The sequence below is a fragment of the Somniosus microcephalus genome, chromosome 17 (genome assembly GCF_052327205.1).
Source record: "Somniosus microcephalus isolate GS21.2 chromosome 17, FLI_Smic_1.0, whole genome shotgun sequence".
In the NCBI taxonomy this organism is placed as follows: Eukaryota; Metazoa; Chordata; class Chondrichthyes; order Squaliformes; family Somniosidae; genus Somniosus; species Somniosus microcephalus.
In genome coordinates this window covers 54,561,907-54,578,386 of record NC_141003.1, presented here as the reverse complement: position 1 = coordinate 54,578,386, position 16,480 = coordinate 54,561,907, and the positions used below count along the sequence as shown (strand labels likewise).

Sequence of the window (16,480 nt, the reverse complement as noted above, 5' to 3'; positions counted from 1 at the left end):
GCTCCCCGGTGGTCTAGCAGGGCCCCGGTGTGCACAGCACTAGGCCCCTCCCCTTTAATCAGGGGAGGAGGCCTGCAATGACGTGGCGCTACATGCCGACGCGTGTGGCGCTGTTGCACGTAGCACCGCGATCTTCAGTTGTAGTGCCCCAAGAAGGAGGTGGTGTGCTACCAGTAGCGCTCCACTGCGGCACTACAACTGAATTTCCGGCGGAGGGGCGCTACTCAATTTTCCCCCCTTTATTTCTTAAATATCCCTTAATGCAAAATGCTGTCAAAGTAACTTTTCATCTTCTATTTTCTTATGTATTTCCACTACTGTGTTTTCCATCAAGTCACAACAGATTCCTAACGCAGATTCAGAACTGGATTATCACTTTGTTGTGTGTGTCATTAAATCACAACAATACAAAGGTTGTTCTGTAAATATGTGAGAAAAATTACATAGGGAACAAACAATGATGTCAACCCCAAGAGTGCATTACAATCTGAACACAAATAGATATGTAATATATATATAGTTTTCTATTGGTCCCTCTCATAGCTTTCCCATTACACTTGCAGATGACAATGCATATTAGTTTCTGCAGGAGATGTTCAAGTGTTCGTAACAGGAAACCGTCTGCATCTTTGAAGTGTAACATCATGAATTATTGTTTTATTTTTATATAAGCAGCAATCTCGTTTTTTTTAAATGAACCATTGCAAATATGGAGGCTGAAAGAAAATGAAGTATAACAATTTCCTTTGTGAATTCCAAGGGACAGGAATACATTTTAATCAAGCTTGTGCTTGAGAAAGAAAGAGCGGGGTGGGGGGGGGGACAGGATGGGAAGGAAGAGAAAGATGTGACAACCATGTCAGTGGACATTGTTATCTGAAACAAAAACGGCTTTCCAAGTACTGCAGGAGTAAGCAGTGACAAGGGCAAGTTAACCTCTTGCAAACATTGCTCTCCAGTTTTCTGCATTACATTTATTTTCCAGTATTTGCTGAATTTGTACACCAGTTGTTTTCATTTAATTGTAAAATAACTTTAGTTTGTAAAATTTCTGGTCAGTGTTTGATAATCTTTCATGCTGAAGTGATTGATAGTATAGCATGAGACAAAAGATATTCTGGATTATTGCAAGTGAAATCATTGTTAATCCTTTGGGTCACCCACTATCTGGAAGGGGAGACAGTAAAAAGACACAGCTTCTGGATTGTGTGGGAACAAGGTTCACTTATAAGAATGGCTGTGAAACCATCGGAAAAATACAACATTTTATAATAGCTGAACATAGGAACATAAGCAATAGGAGCAGGAGTAGACCATACGACCCCTCGAGCCTGCTCCGCTGTTCAATAAGATCATGGCTGATCTTCTACTTCAACTACACCTTCCTGCCCGATCCCCATAACCCTTGAACCCCTTAGTGTCCAAAAAATCTATCGATCTCAGTCTTGAATATACTCAATGACTGAACATACACAGCTCTTTGGGGTAGAGAATTCCAAAGATTCACCACCCTCTGTGAAAAAATTTCTCCTCATCTCATCCTAAATGGCCAACCCCTTATTCAGAGACTGTGACCCCTGGTTCTAGACTCTCCAGCCAGGGGTAACAACCTCCCAGCATTTATCGTTTCAAGCCCTATAAGAATTTTATGTGTTTCACTGAGATCACATCTCATTCTTTTAAACTCCAGAGAAGACTGAAATTGATATTTTAATATAGTAAAACGTCCCAAGGTGCTTCACAGGAGCGTTTTAAAACAAGATTTGATACCGAGCCACATTAGGACTAGTGACCAAAAGCTTGATCAAAGAGGTAGGTTTTAAGGAGCCTCTTAAAAGAGGAGAGAGGTAGAGAGGTGGAGAGGTGGAGAGGTTTAGGAAGGGAATTTCACAACACGCTAGTCCTAGGGCAGATTGAGGGGCGGTTACTAGGAAATTATAAACCATGATTTACAGGCATCTTATGCAATATTGTTGGAAGAAATAACACTATTTATCCAAGAGCTTTGTTGTAAAACTGTATAAAATGTCATAATTTTACTATGAACATCAATCACCCCTGAAACATTTAAACAGCAAATTTAGCAGCTATCAGTTCAAGATAAATTTATGAGTTTAGCTTGACGTGGATTTGTTCTCTGTGCCCAACAAACTCACGGCAGTTCATTTTTGACACTTGGTAGCTGTCTGTCCAGTACAGTTGACAATATCATTATCCAGTATTGATAAATTGTCCACCTCTTTCACAAAAATTACAACAATAAGTAAAGATGAGGGAGCTCATTCACTCATTTAGCTCACTTTTCAATAGAAATCAACAGAAAGCCAATCACTGCCCTACCAGAAGACCAATCACTGCCCTACCAGAAGACCAATCTCTGCCCTACCAGAAGGCCAGTCACTGCCCTACCAGTAGGCCAGTCACTGTCCTACCAGAAGATCAATCACTGCCCTACAAGAAGACCAATCATTACCCTACCAGAAGACCAATCACTGCCCTACCAGAAGACCAAACACGGCCTTACCAGAAGACCAATCACTGCCTTACCAGAAGACCAATCACTGCCCTACCAGAAGACCAATTACTGCCCTACCAGAAGACCAAACACGGCCTTACCAGAAGACCAATCACTGCCCTACCAGAAGACCAATCACTGCCCTACCAGAAGACCAATTACTGCCCTACCAGAAGACCAATCACTGCCCTACCAGAAGACCAATCACTGTCCTACCAGAAGACCAATCACTGCCCTACCAGAAGACCAATCACTGCCCTACCAGAAGACCAATCACTGCCCTACCAGAAGACCAATCACTTCCCTACCAGAAGACCAATCACTGCCCTACCAGAAGACCAATCACTGCCCTACCAGAAGACCAATCACTGTCCTACCAGAAGACCAATCACTGTCCTACCAGAAGACCAATCACTGCCCTACCAGAAGACCAATCACTGCCCTACCAGAAGGCCAGTCACTGTCCTACCAGAAGACCAATCACTGCCCTACCAGAAGACCAATCATTGCACTTACTGACATAATCCTAGACTTGCCTTTTCCTAGCTTGCACCTATGTCACCTTGTTCAACGGTGATGGTATAACTTGAAATAGTGCTCATATTTAAATTTTTCTATTCCACTTAATGTCTGTATACGTGCTCTCCTGTAATTCCTTATTTGCCTCATTTGGCTTGACTGCTGTTCTTAATTTAGTATCAGCTAACAATTTAGTTATTTATGCAGCTTTGTGCTTCTAGTCCAGTAATCTACAGTAAGGATGTTGTTGTCCTCCAGACACTAGTCTCAGATGAATGAGTATGGTGCACAGTCACAAATCTAAGCCACATTGCTGGGTTCAAGTGACCTTCTATCCATGACATGCTTATAAACATGCTGCACAGAGCCGTGCAGAACCATCATTTAAACTTTGATGTTATCAGATTGCGGATAGGAGTTACACTGCAACTAGTGTGGAACCCCCAGTGGTAGGAGACTGTCTGCTGCAGATGGTTTCATACCTTTTTTCTTCAGTGGTTCCAGGAGTCAGTGTGAAAGTGGGATGGTACTGCATCATAACCTATTCCTGATCATTCCAATTCTGTAATACTGACTGTATACTTACTAATATTTCATTCTTCTGATTAACAAATCTATCTGTAGATAAAGTATCCAGAGCCATTGTATAAGTGAGAAGATTGTTAGGTGCTGTTAAATCATCATCCCGGCAGCTAATGGAAGCAACAATAGTGTCTGGTGGACCCGTTTCAGCAAGCACAACACGGGAAGGAAAAAAAATGATTTTTCATAATAGAAAACACTTCATATCATTATTAGATCAAAATTGTACAATTCTCTGAGAGACTCTAATCATTTCATTGCTTGAAAACCCGCTCAATTTTGATTTTTTTTAAAGCAGAATGGTGTAAGATGTGCCTCTTCCTTCTTCAGGGTTATAGGCTGGTGTATAGTCCTGGAGGTCAATGAACACACCCAAAAAATGTGACAATGATAGAAAACTCCCTATATTTAATGATCAAATCATATACAAAATATCCCTCTAAGTTACAATACAATGTACCCTTTCTATTATGTTTCATCTGTGAGGTTGTAGGAATGTCTAGTTCCTATCAAGAGACTGAGGTCGACTCAGGCGATCAAACAAACGATGTTTAATGTAAAACTAACTGAGTTTAACAAACAAATGCACGAGAACTACGAATACAGGTCTAGTCAGTTCGGAGGCTCCACGAGGACTGCTTGGGCGGTCCCGTGGCTGGCGTCATGACATCATCACGTTTTTCCCGCCGGTGGGGATCACGTGATGAACGGCGTGACGTCATCGCGTTTGCCCGTGCTCTTAAAGGGACCGCGCTCTGTACATGCAAACAGTATATACAAAGATACAGACTCAGGCTGTAGCTAACATATTGTTAAAGGGAATTATATACAGTTGATCGGAGTCCCTTAGTGGCTCTGCCACAAGGTAATGGTTACAGTAATTTAACATCGCACTTATTATTCAAAATGAATAGAATAAATCTGCCCCTTATTATTTTTTTCTGACTATATTTCAATCAGATTGTTTTCTATTGCCAGACCTGGGATGTTTCTGCTGTGATCTCAGTGGACAGGGATTCTGTCAAGGGGAAGGCCTGAGACAGATGTTGCAGCAAGACGGGCCTGACTTTAGTTAAAAGGAGGATCTATTGAAGGGAAAGTCTATCAGAAGAAAAGCTTCAATGGCGTCATTCAGGGAATAGCCTTTCAATCACACTGGAACCTGTGCCCTCACTGCTTGGAATCTGGAGATCATCATCTCTGCTAAACAAAAGGCTTTAAGCACATTGGAGCAAAGTGGAGCTGGCGGTTAGTGTATTTTTAATGTATTCTTGCTTCCTTGGTTCTGAGCTTAATTTGCTTGGAATTCAATCACCTCACGTACCAAATGGGATGAGAATTTCCACTTTTCTAATGTTTGTATTGTAGATGTCATCTAATTTGAGTAGGTCATTCATGCTACTTCAAATCATACCAGTTTTAAGGTGATATTTAGAGACGAGTGCACTGAGCTGATTGATCATTATATCTATCTTAAGAATTACTGTAAAATCACAATACCTTCCTGCCTGAATTAAAGGAGCACTTGGAAGTCTGTTTTAGTGCAGTAGTGATTTTAGGAAATAATATTGTTCACATTGTTGATATGATATTAAGTACTCACGTGTAAAGGGTTGGAAGGCACTGGGGGGCATTATCATTAATGTCAATTATATTCATTGTTACTGCTGCTGTGACAGAATGGAGCCGCACTGTGTGATAGGCTCTTATTTCCAATATCTGAGTAAGAGGGAAGGTCGTGTCTTCATAATCTGAAGGATAAGCCGTATCTGTGAAAACCCAGGTAGCAAAACAAGCCATTTAAATCATTTTGTTAGAAAAGAATGTTCATTCTTCCAGTGTTGATGAACTTGCATTTTGCAAGTTCCTCAGTATTGTATTTATATATAAGTAAAAGTAGGGGGAAATTTGGAAGTTGTGACCACAATATAATTAGATTTGGTGCAAGAGTAGAAAAAGTCAAAGATAAGGGTAGTTGACTGGAAAACACGTGTTCGTGGACAGAGAGAGACCTTGCCTAGATTGAATGAAATGGAAAATTGGAAAAAAGAACTGTAGATCAGCAATGGGGAATATTACATAGGATTACATAGGATATACGGCACAGAAACAGGCCATTCGGCCCAACCAGTCCCTGCCGGCATTTATACTCCACACAAGCCTCCTCCCGTCTTTCCTCATCTAAATCTATCAGCATAGCCCTCTAATCCCTTTTCCCTCATATGCTTGTCTACCCTCCCCTTAAATGCATCTATACTATTCGCTTCAACCACTCCCTGTGGTAGCGAGTTCCATATTCTCACCACTCTTTGGGTAAAGAAGTTTCTTCTGAATTCACTATTGGATTTCTTGGTGACTATCTTATATTGATGGCCTCTAGTTATGCTCTTCCCCACAAGTGGAAACATTCTCTCTGTATGCACTGTATTAAATTTTTTCATAATTTTAAAGACCTCTACTAGGTCACACCTCAGCCTTCTTTTTTCAAGAGAAAAGAGACCCAGCCTGTTCATCCTTTCCTGATATGTATACCCTCGCATTTCTGGTATCATCCTTGTAAATCTTCTCTGCACCCTCTCCAGTGCCTCTATATCCTTTGTATAATATGCCGACCAGAACTGTATGCCGTACTCTAAGTGTGGTCTAACCAAGGTTCGATACAGGTTTAGCATAGCTTCCCTACTTTTCAATTCTATCCCTCTAGAAATAAACCCTAGTGCTTGGTTTGCTTTTTTTATGGCCTTGCTAACCTACATCACACCTTTTAGTGATTTGTGTATTTGAACTCCTAGATCCCTTTGTTCCTCTACCCCACCTAGACTCGCACCCTCCAAGTGATAAGTGACCTCCCTATTCTTCCTACCAAAATGTAATACCTCACATTCATCTGTGTTGAACTTCATTTGCCAATTATATGCCAATTCTGCAAGTTTATTAATGTCCTCCTGCAATTTGTTGCAGTCCTCCTCAGTATTGACTATCCCCCCCCCCCCAATTTGGTGTCATCCGCAAATTTAGAAATTGTGTTTTTGATTCCAAAGTCTAAATCGTTAATGCAAATTGTGAACAGCAGTGGTCCCAGCACTGATTCTTGTGGAACACCACTACCCACCTTCTGCCACTGTGAATAGCCACCCTTTACTCCCACTCTCTGCTTTCTGTTCTGAAGCCAGCTAGCAATACATTCTGCTACTTGTCCCCTGACTCCGCATTCTCTGACTGTGTTCTTCAGTTTATTATGTGGTACCTTATCGAAGGCCTTTTGAAAATCTAGATAAATTACATCTACTGCATTACCATTGTCTACTCTCTCCGTTACCTCTTCAAAAAAATCGATAAGGTTGGTCAAGTAAGAATTTCCCTTTTGAAATCCATGCTGACTATTCATTATTATATTTTTGGTTTCTAGATGTTCTTCTATTTTCTTCTTTAGTAGGGATTCCATTATTTTTCCTACCACCAATGTTAAGCTGACTGGTCTATAATTCCATGGATATGTTCTATCCCCCTTCTTAAATATCAGTATCACGTTAGCTATCCGCCAGTCCTCTGGCACTACACCTTTTTCTAATGAATTATTAAATATGCCTCTGCTATCTCTTCCCTAGATTCTTTTAAAATGCATGGATGCATTCCATCCGGACCAGGGGTTTTATCTTCTTTGAGTTTGATTAGTTTATTTAATATATCCCCTTTTTTATTTTAAATGCACTTACCTCTTTATTAATCACATCATCCAATGTCATGTCCGCCTGTTTTATCTCCTTGGTAAATACTGAAACAAAATAATGATTTAATATTTCTGCCATCTCTCTATTGCTGCCTGTGGTATTATCCTGTCTAGTCCCATCCCAACCTTCCTTTTTTTATTGATGTGCCTATAAAATATTTTACTTTTTTGTTTTATGTTCCTTGATAATTTAATTTCATCGTTCCTCTTTGCCTCCCTAATTGTTTTTTTGATTTCTCTCCTAATCTTTTCATATACTCTCTTATCATGCACTCCCCTGCTGTCTGTGTACTTAATGTAGGCCTCTTTCCTTACCCTCAATTGTTCCCTTATGGTTTTATTCATCCATGGAGTCTCATTATTGTTTAGTTTGTTCTTTCCCTTTAGCGGAATATATTTTTCCTGAATATTTTTAAACAGGAGATGGAGATAGAAAGTGTACAAAACAAATAGATTCCAGCAAGAAAAGGCAACATATTCACTGAATAGTTGAATAAGTTAGATCAAATCTAAAACTTAGAAAAGAGGCATTTATTAGTTCCAGCTAAAATAATAATAAAAAAGCTACCACAGATATAAAGAATATAGGAAAGCTAAAAACAAAGGGCAATTAGAAAGGCTATGAGAAAAAATAGCAAAAAAATCAAAGGGGAATAAAAAGGTTTCATTAACCTAAAAGAACAAGAGGCCAAGCTTGTAGTGGAGAGAGAAGGAATGGCAGAGATACTAAATGAGATCTTTGTCTCAGCTTTCACAGAGGAGGTGGTTATTAAAATTGCAGAAACATTAGAGGTGGGTGTAGAACAGTTTTAGAGGTTATTATTTAAAGAGAAATGGTATCAAAGAAGTTATTCAATATTCCATCAAAAAATCCTGAGGAAAGGAAGGGAAAAAATAGCAGAGACTCTTGATTAACTTCCCACAATTCTGTGAAAAGAAAAAAATGTGTCAGAGCCTTGCAGGGTGGCATATGTGACTGCCCTCTTCAACAACGGATACAGGGATAAACCATGAAATTATGGGCCGGCTGGTCTTACTTCAGTTGTTGGATAACTACGGGAATCTATAATATGGGATAAAATTACTGAACACTTGCAGAAACCTCAGCCAATCACAACCACTCAGCACACATTTCTAAAAGGCAGGATTTTTTTGATCTACTTTATAGAATTCTTTGAAGAAGTAACAGAGAATAGGTAAAGGAAATGCAGTGGATGTGGTTTCTATAGATTTTGAAAGAACATTTAATAAGGTCCCACATAAGGGAATAGGTGCGGCGTAGATTCACTGTGATGTTACCAGGGATGAAGAGTTACAGTAATGAAGAGATGCTAGAGAAGTAAGAGCTATTTTCACTAGAACTGACCAGGTTAATGGGTGACTTGCTACAGATCTTCAAGACTATCAAAGGTTATTGTAGTGTATGTACCCGTCTACCTTTAAGGGAACGATTGAGTGTAACCGTTCACCTTTAAGAGAACTACTTTAGGTGTGGCACTATTTGATTGGCTTCTGTATACGGTAATACCGACAGTGACCACACCAGTATATAAGTGATGTTACAGGGTAACTAGGGCAGATTCGCCCTGACCTCTGAATAGTAAAGACCTGTTTGTTTGTACTTCAAAAGTCTGTGTATTTATTTACTGCACAACCCACAGACCTTACAGTGGCGACGAGTCCGATCGTACCCTGCGGCAAGAATAGCAAAGTAACAAAGAGCGTCGAAGAGAGGCAACCGCCCTCGTCGTGCTACCAAAAGAAAACACGAGGCTACAAAGCGCTGAGCCTGCGAGTAGGCGCGGGAGGAGAAACCCAGCCGCAGCCGGGGAGGGAAACACCGGTCTGCGAGAGGGCTGGGGAGGCGAACGGGAACTGTGCGGGTGAGAGCCAGGTGCGGAGTGAGAGACTGTGAGGAGCCAGTCCAGCGGCTGAGCTGTTCTCCACCAACGGGGTACTCAGAGCCGGCAAAACCGAACGTGCGGGAGTGGGAGAGCGAACAGGAGCCGAGAACGGGGAGAGAGACTGCGCGAGAGCCAGTCCAGCGGCTGAACTGTTCTCCACCTATGGAGTACCCAGAGCCGGTAGAACCGAACGTGCGGGAGAGGGAGAGACAGAGCCGAGCACGGGGAGAGAGAGACTGCGCGAGAGCCAGTCCAGCGGCTGAACTGTCCTCCGTTAACGGGGTGTACCCAGCGCCGGTAGAGCCGTGCGGGCGGGAGGAAAAGACAGAGCCGAGTAAGGGGAGCTGTGCGAGAGCCAGCCCAGCGGCTGAACCTGTCCGCTGTGGGGAAAGCGTACCCCTTACACCAGGGAGAAACGCGGAAAGCCGCCATTAGGCGGAGAAGACGACAGAGGCGGGAAACCGCCATTGAAGTGGGCGGGGAGAGAAAGGAAGAGCGGGAAACTGCCATTTTCGCGGGAAAAGAACCGCCATCTTAACTGCCATTGAAGTGGGCAGAGAGAGAGAGAAAGAAAGATGCCTAAGCGAGGGAATATTAACGATTTTAATTCTGAAATAGAAGACTGGGCCACGTACGTGGAACGCATAGAGATCTATTGTGAAGCCAACAAAATAGAGGAAGACGACAAGGCGATAACATTGCTAAACTCGATGGGGGCAAAAACATATGGGCTCTTGAAGCATCTAATAGCACCAGCTAAACCAGCGGATCAGACCTTCGAAGAAATTGTGGCTGTGCTGAAGGACCACTTGAACCCCACACCGTTGATGCTGGCTGAGCGATTCAAATTCTACGCAAGAACGCAGAGGAAAGACGAAAGCAATGCGGAATACTTGGTCGAACTGCGTAGGCTAGCGAAATACTGCCAGTTCGGAGGGAATCTGACAGAGGCACTGCGGGACAAGTTCGTATGCGGATTGTCCAAAGAAGGAACGCAGAAGCGACTACTGGAAGAAAACGACCTCACACTGGACAGGGCTGTCCTCATAGCTGCATCACACGAAGCCGCAGCGAAAGGAACGGCCGAAATGCAGCTAAAGGCGGCGGCACTCGGGGTGGCCCAAATTACTTCGAGCACAACAAAATGCTACCGTTGTGGGAAGACCACGCACGACCAGAATCACTGCTGGTTTAAGAACCAAGAGTGTCGGAAATGTGGCAAACTGGGTCACATCGCGAAGGTATGCAGGTCCGGGAAAAAGACCAACAATCAACGGAAGCCACCACAAGAAAAGTACAACAAGGTACACAAGGTGGCTGAAAAGAGTTCAGACGAACAGAATTCAGACTCAGACCCAAACAACCAGGAGCTGGGTAGTCTGAAGATCCACAATGTGGGGAAAGAAACTGATCTACAAACGATTTGGGTCGTACTAAAAATAGCTGGAGTCCAAGTACGAATGGAGCTGGACACTGGATCAGCTCTATCAGTCATCAACCGAAGGGACTACCACCGGCTATTCTCTCACATACCTTTGAGAAATACCAAGTTTGTATTACAGACATACACGGGGCATAACGTATACCCCATGGGGAAAATAAGAGTCAAGGTGAGAGATAGAGGGAAAGAACACCCAAGAATGAATTTGTACGTATTACCTGAGGGAGGACCACCACTTCTAGGATGGGAGTGGATTAAGAAAATAGACATGGAATGGCACTACCTAAAAGCCATAATGAAGGAGGATTCGGTGTAAGCTATCAGCTCAGATTCTGAGATGGATGACGATAAGACCAATTCAAATATGCATGACAAGGCTAAAGGGGACTTGCCGACGATGGGGAAGGAAACAAAGACATGCAGAAAGACTTATGTCACCAAGAAGAATAAAGTTACAGAGCAGAACTCCAGGTTGACAGAGAATTCTGAGCCTGTTCAAGCTAAGGATTCATCCACGACGGAAGAACACCGAGCTCGGACTCAAACTTATGTCAAAGTACGACAACAATTAGAACAGTGGAGTGACCGTCTCGTACAAGAGATGAAAAATATGGAAAAGTTCTGGGACACTGAATGGGAGAACCTGGAAAGACAACAGAGACAGCTAGCTCGAGAAAAGAGCGACCATAGAGCCATCGTGGCCAAGTACCGATCACATCTCCCTGAAACTGTTCAGGAACTAGACTATTTACAGAACGACCTAAAGGAAGAGGAATCTTCAGGAAGCCAGGATTTTATCCCAGTTCATCTCTATGACTCGTTGCAAGCAGAGTGTAACAAGTTGAAGGAACAGTATGACCGGGCCCAGACTACAATCCTGGAAGGGGTTAACTCGGCAACCTCCGAAAAGCTAGTTTTAGTGAAAGCATATGAACAACTAAAGTTTGAACATGAGCGAGAATTACAAAGGCTGCAGGAAATGTTTGACGAGCTCCAGGCCAAGACAGACTCATCGGTAAAGATTCCATCCATAGATGGAAAATTAGAGGTGGAAGACATAGCAGAACGTGAAATTCAAGATGTCCAAGAATTCGTTAAATTATTGAAGGAAACCCAAGACAAATATGAGGCGGCAATGGCAGAGGTCCAACAACTTGAAGAACATATTCAACTAGGAATCCGGGCAGTGGAAGGAAAGGCCAATGGAAGGAACACAGAGACTGTAGGAATGGCCCCTGATCAGGAGTTAGAGAACACCAAGGCGCAATTTCTTCGAGCGCTTAAAACCAAAGGACCGGAGGAAAGGAAGGTGAAAACATTGGAGGGAAAGGTGGATGAAATGGAGAAGGCGCTAATCCACAGTGTCCCCGTAGAAGAGTTAACGGCCAGCCAACTCTTATACACGCTGAGGGACAAGACTCCAAAATGGGAACACGAGTTTCAGGTTTCAAAGGGAAAGAATTCGGAGCTTCCAAAAGTCACGGAGAGAGCTGAGGGGGCAACACAGCTTGCACATGGATGTCAAAAGCATGCTGAATTACGTCAAGGGGAACAGAAGAATGCGGAAACAGCTACTTCAGTAGAAGGATTAAATAGCCTGATAACGGAATCCCTGATGGAAGGGAAGGTATTGAACTCACAAATGAGGCCAGGCGTGAAGGAATGGCAGACATCCCAGGAAGAGCGGGATGAATATGAATGCTTGAAGAAGTCTTTTCAAGAAAGATGGTCAGAGAAGGAACCACCGTCGGCTAACGTCCAGTTGGATAAGAAGGAAGTAGAAGGGCCCCTCACTGGCCTAACTCAGGACGACCCCGAATACTATCCTGACCTATTGAGTGACACTGAATATTACGAGGATCTGGTCTGCCCAGTTTGTGATGAAAACTCCCAAAGTACAGAAATCCGCATGAAGCACTTAAGGTCTAATGAACATAGAGAGTTGGTGGCGCTACAGATGGTCGCAGAGAAAGGAGCTCCGAGAGTTTCAAAAAGGCAGAAAAGAAAAAGAAGAAGCAGGAGATAATAACTGTCTAAAATACTATCATCTCAGGTGGGACACCACGAAAGGAGCTAAATTAGTTGAAAACCCGAAAATTATCAAGACAGCCAGTTGGTTGTAAAAGTCCGCACTGCTGGTTCAACAGGACGGAAGGTCAAGCTGTTACGTTAAGAAAAAGGCTATGGAGGAGTCACGCTAGTCATGTGAACCGGCTACACCAAAGAGATGCTGTTCGGAATGAGTCAAGATCAGAGACTGAATCTATGAACTGTTTCCGCAGAGACTGAACCTGTGAACTGTTCCCACCGAAAGTATATCTGTAAACTGTTTTATATGACGTTGACTCCACCGGAATTATCTCTGTAAATTGTTTGTTCTCCACCGAGAGTATATCTGTAAATTGTTATGTGAAGTTGAAGATATGTATGTTTAACGGGGACCCTGTAAGTAATAAGCTAAAAAGGGAGGATTGTAGTGTATGTACCCGCCTACCTTTAAGGGAATGATTGAGTGTAACCGTTCACCTTTAAGAGAACTACTTTAGGTGTGGCACTATTTGATTGGCTTCTGTATACGGTAATACCGACAGTGACCACACCAGTATATAAGTGATGTTACAGGATAACTAGGGCAGATTCGCCCTGACCTCTGAATAGTAAAGACCTGTTTGTTTGTACTTCAAAAGTCTGTGTATTTATTTACTGCACAACCCACAGACTTTACAGTTATGATAAAATAAATAGTAAAAGATTGTTTCCATTAGCATTGAGATGTTAACATAAGGGCAAAAGTTCAAGATAATCACAAAAAGAACTAAAGGGGAGGTTAGAAAAATAAATTATTTACTAAAAGGCGCCTGGAATATCCATGTTAGTTCTCCAGATCGACTGTCCTAACTTCGGTGGAAGACTGGCAGAACCCATGAAGAAATTATGTAAACGACTGAAAATGGCCGCTTACACCAATTTTTTCAGGGTTTCTGCCAATCTTCTGCTGAAGTTCTGGCAGGAGATCCCCGTAGAAACTCCCCACCAAGATGTTCAGAATGTGGAATTCTCTGCCACAAACTGCTGTTGAAGTAGATTCCATGAATTCTTTTGAAAGGGACATTAGACGGTTGTTTGAAAAAATATGGTGTGGTCACAGGAGAGTGGAATTACGCTCGGGGCCTCGTGGAGAAAAACACCAGCGTTGTAACATTCAATCATTGTAAAAAAACTGAAACTTAAAAAAAAAATAACAAAATAATGGCAGTTATCCAAATCACACATCTAAAAATAGAAAATGTAAAACTCACCTTCATCAATGGTGAAACCTTTGTGGTTGCTGACAAACTCATAAAAAACTTTGTCATCCACATCACGGTCAGATGCTGTGAACTTTGCTATAGTTGCCCCCGCAGCCTAGTTATCAGGTACATTTATAATATCAGCTGCCTTTCTTAGTAAAACAAACAAAATAGTTCAATAAATTGTCAACTATCAAGTCCTCATAAAGTATATTTGATCATTTAATTACTAGCATAAGTGTCCTGACAATTATGCTTTTGAGAATGGATACAGGTATATGATTAAGCAGAAATAGATGGCTAGCTATACTGTTTCACAGAATTGAAGATCACCAATCAATCTAGAAGATCAGACTGCAGCTCAAGGCTTCCAATATGCCCTATTTCCCTGATTCTTTTCAACAGAACATTACTTCATGGTGCTACTATCTGAACCACTATCTTTACTGTCTCGCTCTTTTCAGTCTTGAATAATTGGCACTTGGGCATAACTGGCCATGGTTATTAACATGCTGAGAGGGTGATGTATTCCCTCATGCATCATGTTCTTCAGTCAAACTGCCTGTCCGAAGTTACACACCATTGTACTCTTGTGTAACAACAACAGAAAACGTTGCATGTACATAGCAGATCTGTCAGAATCTGAAAGAGAAAAGACAGATTAATGTTCTGCTGAAGGTCTCCAAGACCTGTCTTATCTCGTTAGGTGCTTGTGGACCTGCTGTGTCTTTCCACCATGTTTGGTTCTTATTTCTTATTTCCAGCATTTGGAGGTTTTTCTGGTTATTGTGTTTCCATGTGATGGAGCTAAGAAACTGAAGAATCTTCCAGACAGTTCATTATTTCCAAACAGGCCATCTGCCTTAAAGTCAGCATCTCAAAGACACTGCTCTTCCGACTATTTATTTTTTGTATTCATACTGCTCGCACGTAAGCAGGCACCAAATGGTGTTCCAGAAACTAATGTAGTCCGAAATAAGCTTTCACATGGCCATCATAGCTACATGAATGGTCCAAATAGCCATTTGCCATTCCATACATTCTATGTAAACATTTCAGGAAACTCAGACAAATATATGACAGCATGGGCATTCTGCGGCGAGTGTCTCACCTCCTGACGCCCCAAAGCCTCTCCACCACCTACAAAGCACAAGTAAGGAGTGTGATGGAATACTCTCCACTTGCCTGGATGGGTGCAGCTGCAACAACACTCAAGAAGCTCGACACCATCAAGGACAAAGCAGCTTGATCGGCAGCCCAACTACTAGCTGAAACATTCACTCCGTCCATCACTGGCACACCATGGCTGCAGGATGCACTGCAGCAACTCACCAAGGCTTCTTTGACAGCATCTCCCAAACCCACAACCTCCACCACTTAGAAGGACAAGGTCAGCAGATGCATGGGAACACCATCATCTCCAAGTTCCCCTCCAAGTCACACACTGTTTCAAATTGGACATATATCGGTTTCCCTTTATCGTTGCTGGGTCAAAATCCTGGAACTTCCTACCGAAGAGCACTGTGGAAATACCTTCACCACATGGGCTGCAGCGGTTCAAGAAGGCAGCTCACCACTATCTCCTCAAGGGCAATTAGGGATGGGCAGTAAATGCGGGCCTTGCCAGCAATTCCCATATCGTGAGAATGAATTTTTAAAAAACCAGGAGGGAAAAACCAACTGGGACAAATACTATCATGAAGGCTACACGGAGGCCTGGCATATTGTGATTCAGCACTACAAAGTGGTACAGCTAAATCCTGTTATAAACATGTTGTTCATTATTGAGGTTTGTGGTGTTCTACTGAGTACAGTGAAGCTACTACTGAAAAAAGACAATAAAAGTATTAAATACAAAGCTGTAATAAGATCCAACTGCAGCAGTTTAAATGAAAATTTGCTATTCAAGTTAAAAATATGAAATTTAAACCACCGAGAGTGGATGTGGAGAAGCTGTTTCCAATTGTGGGTGAGTCCAGAATAAGAGGGCATAGATATAAGATAGCTACTAACAGATCAAATATTGGGCGTGGGGAACTTGCTGCCACAAGGAGTGGTTGAAGGGGATTGCATTGACACATTTAAAAGGAGTCTTGATGCATACACGAGGGAAAAGTGAATAGAGGGATACAGTGGCAGGGTGGGGAGAGGCCATTAGAATGAGAGGAGGCCTGTGAGGAGTATGAACACCAGAATAGACCAGTTGAGCCGAATGGCCGGCTTCTGTGCTGTAGATTCTATGTAATCAGCAGGAAACAGTTACTTAAATAGTTCAGTTTTGTCTCTGGATTAAGTATGTTTTGCTGATTGTGCAAAACCAAACATACAAACTGAGACTGGTTTGTTCATCCCTTTGAAATCACCACCACCAAAGCACTGGAGAGGTACTACCAACGCTGTCTCCGCAAGATCCTGCAAATCCATTGGCAGGATAGGCGCACCAACGTCAGTGTTCTCGCTCAGGCCAACATCCCCAGCATCGAAGCTTTGACCACGCTC

At 42.5% G+C, this 16,480-nt stretch overlaps 1 pseudogene; it reads right to left on the bottom strand.

Moving 5' to 3' along the window:
• The window catches only part of LOC147105725 (cadherin-related family member 3-like), an 86,681-nt pseudogene that overhangs the window by 9,929 nt on the left and 60,272 nt on the right, over window positions 1-16,480 (bottom strand).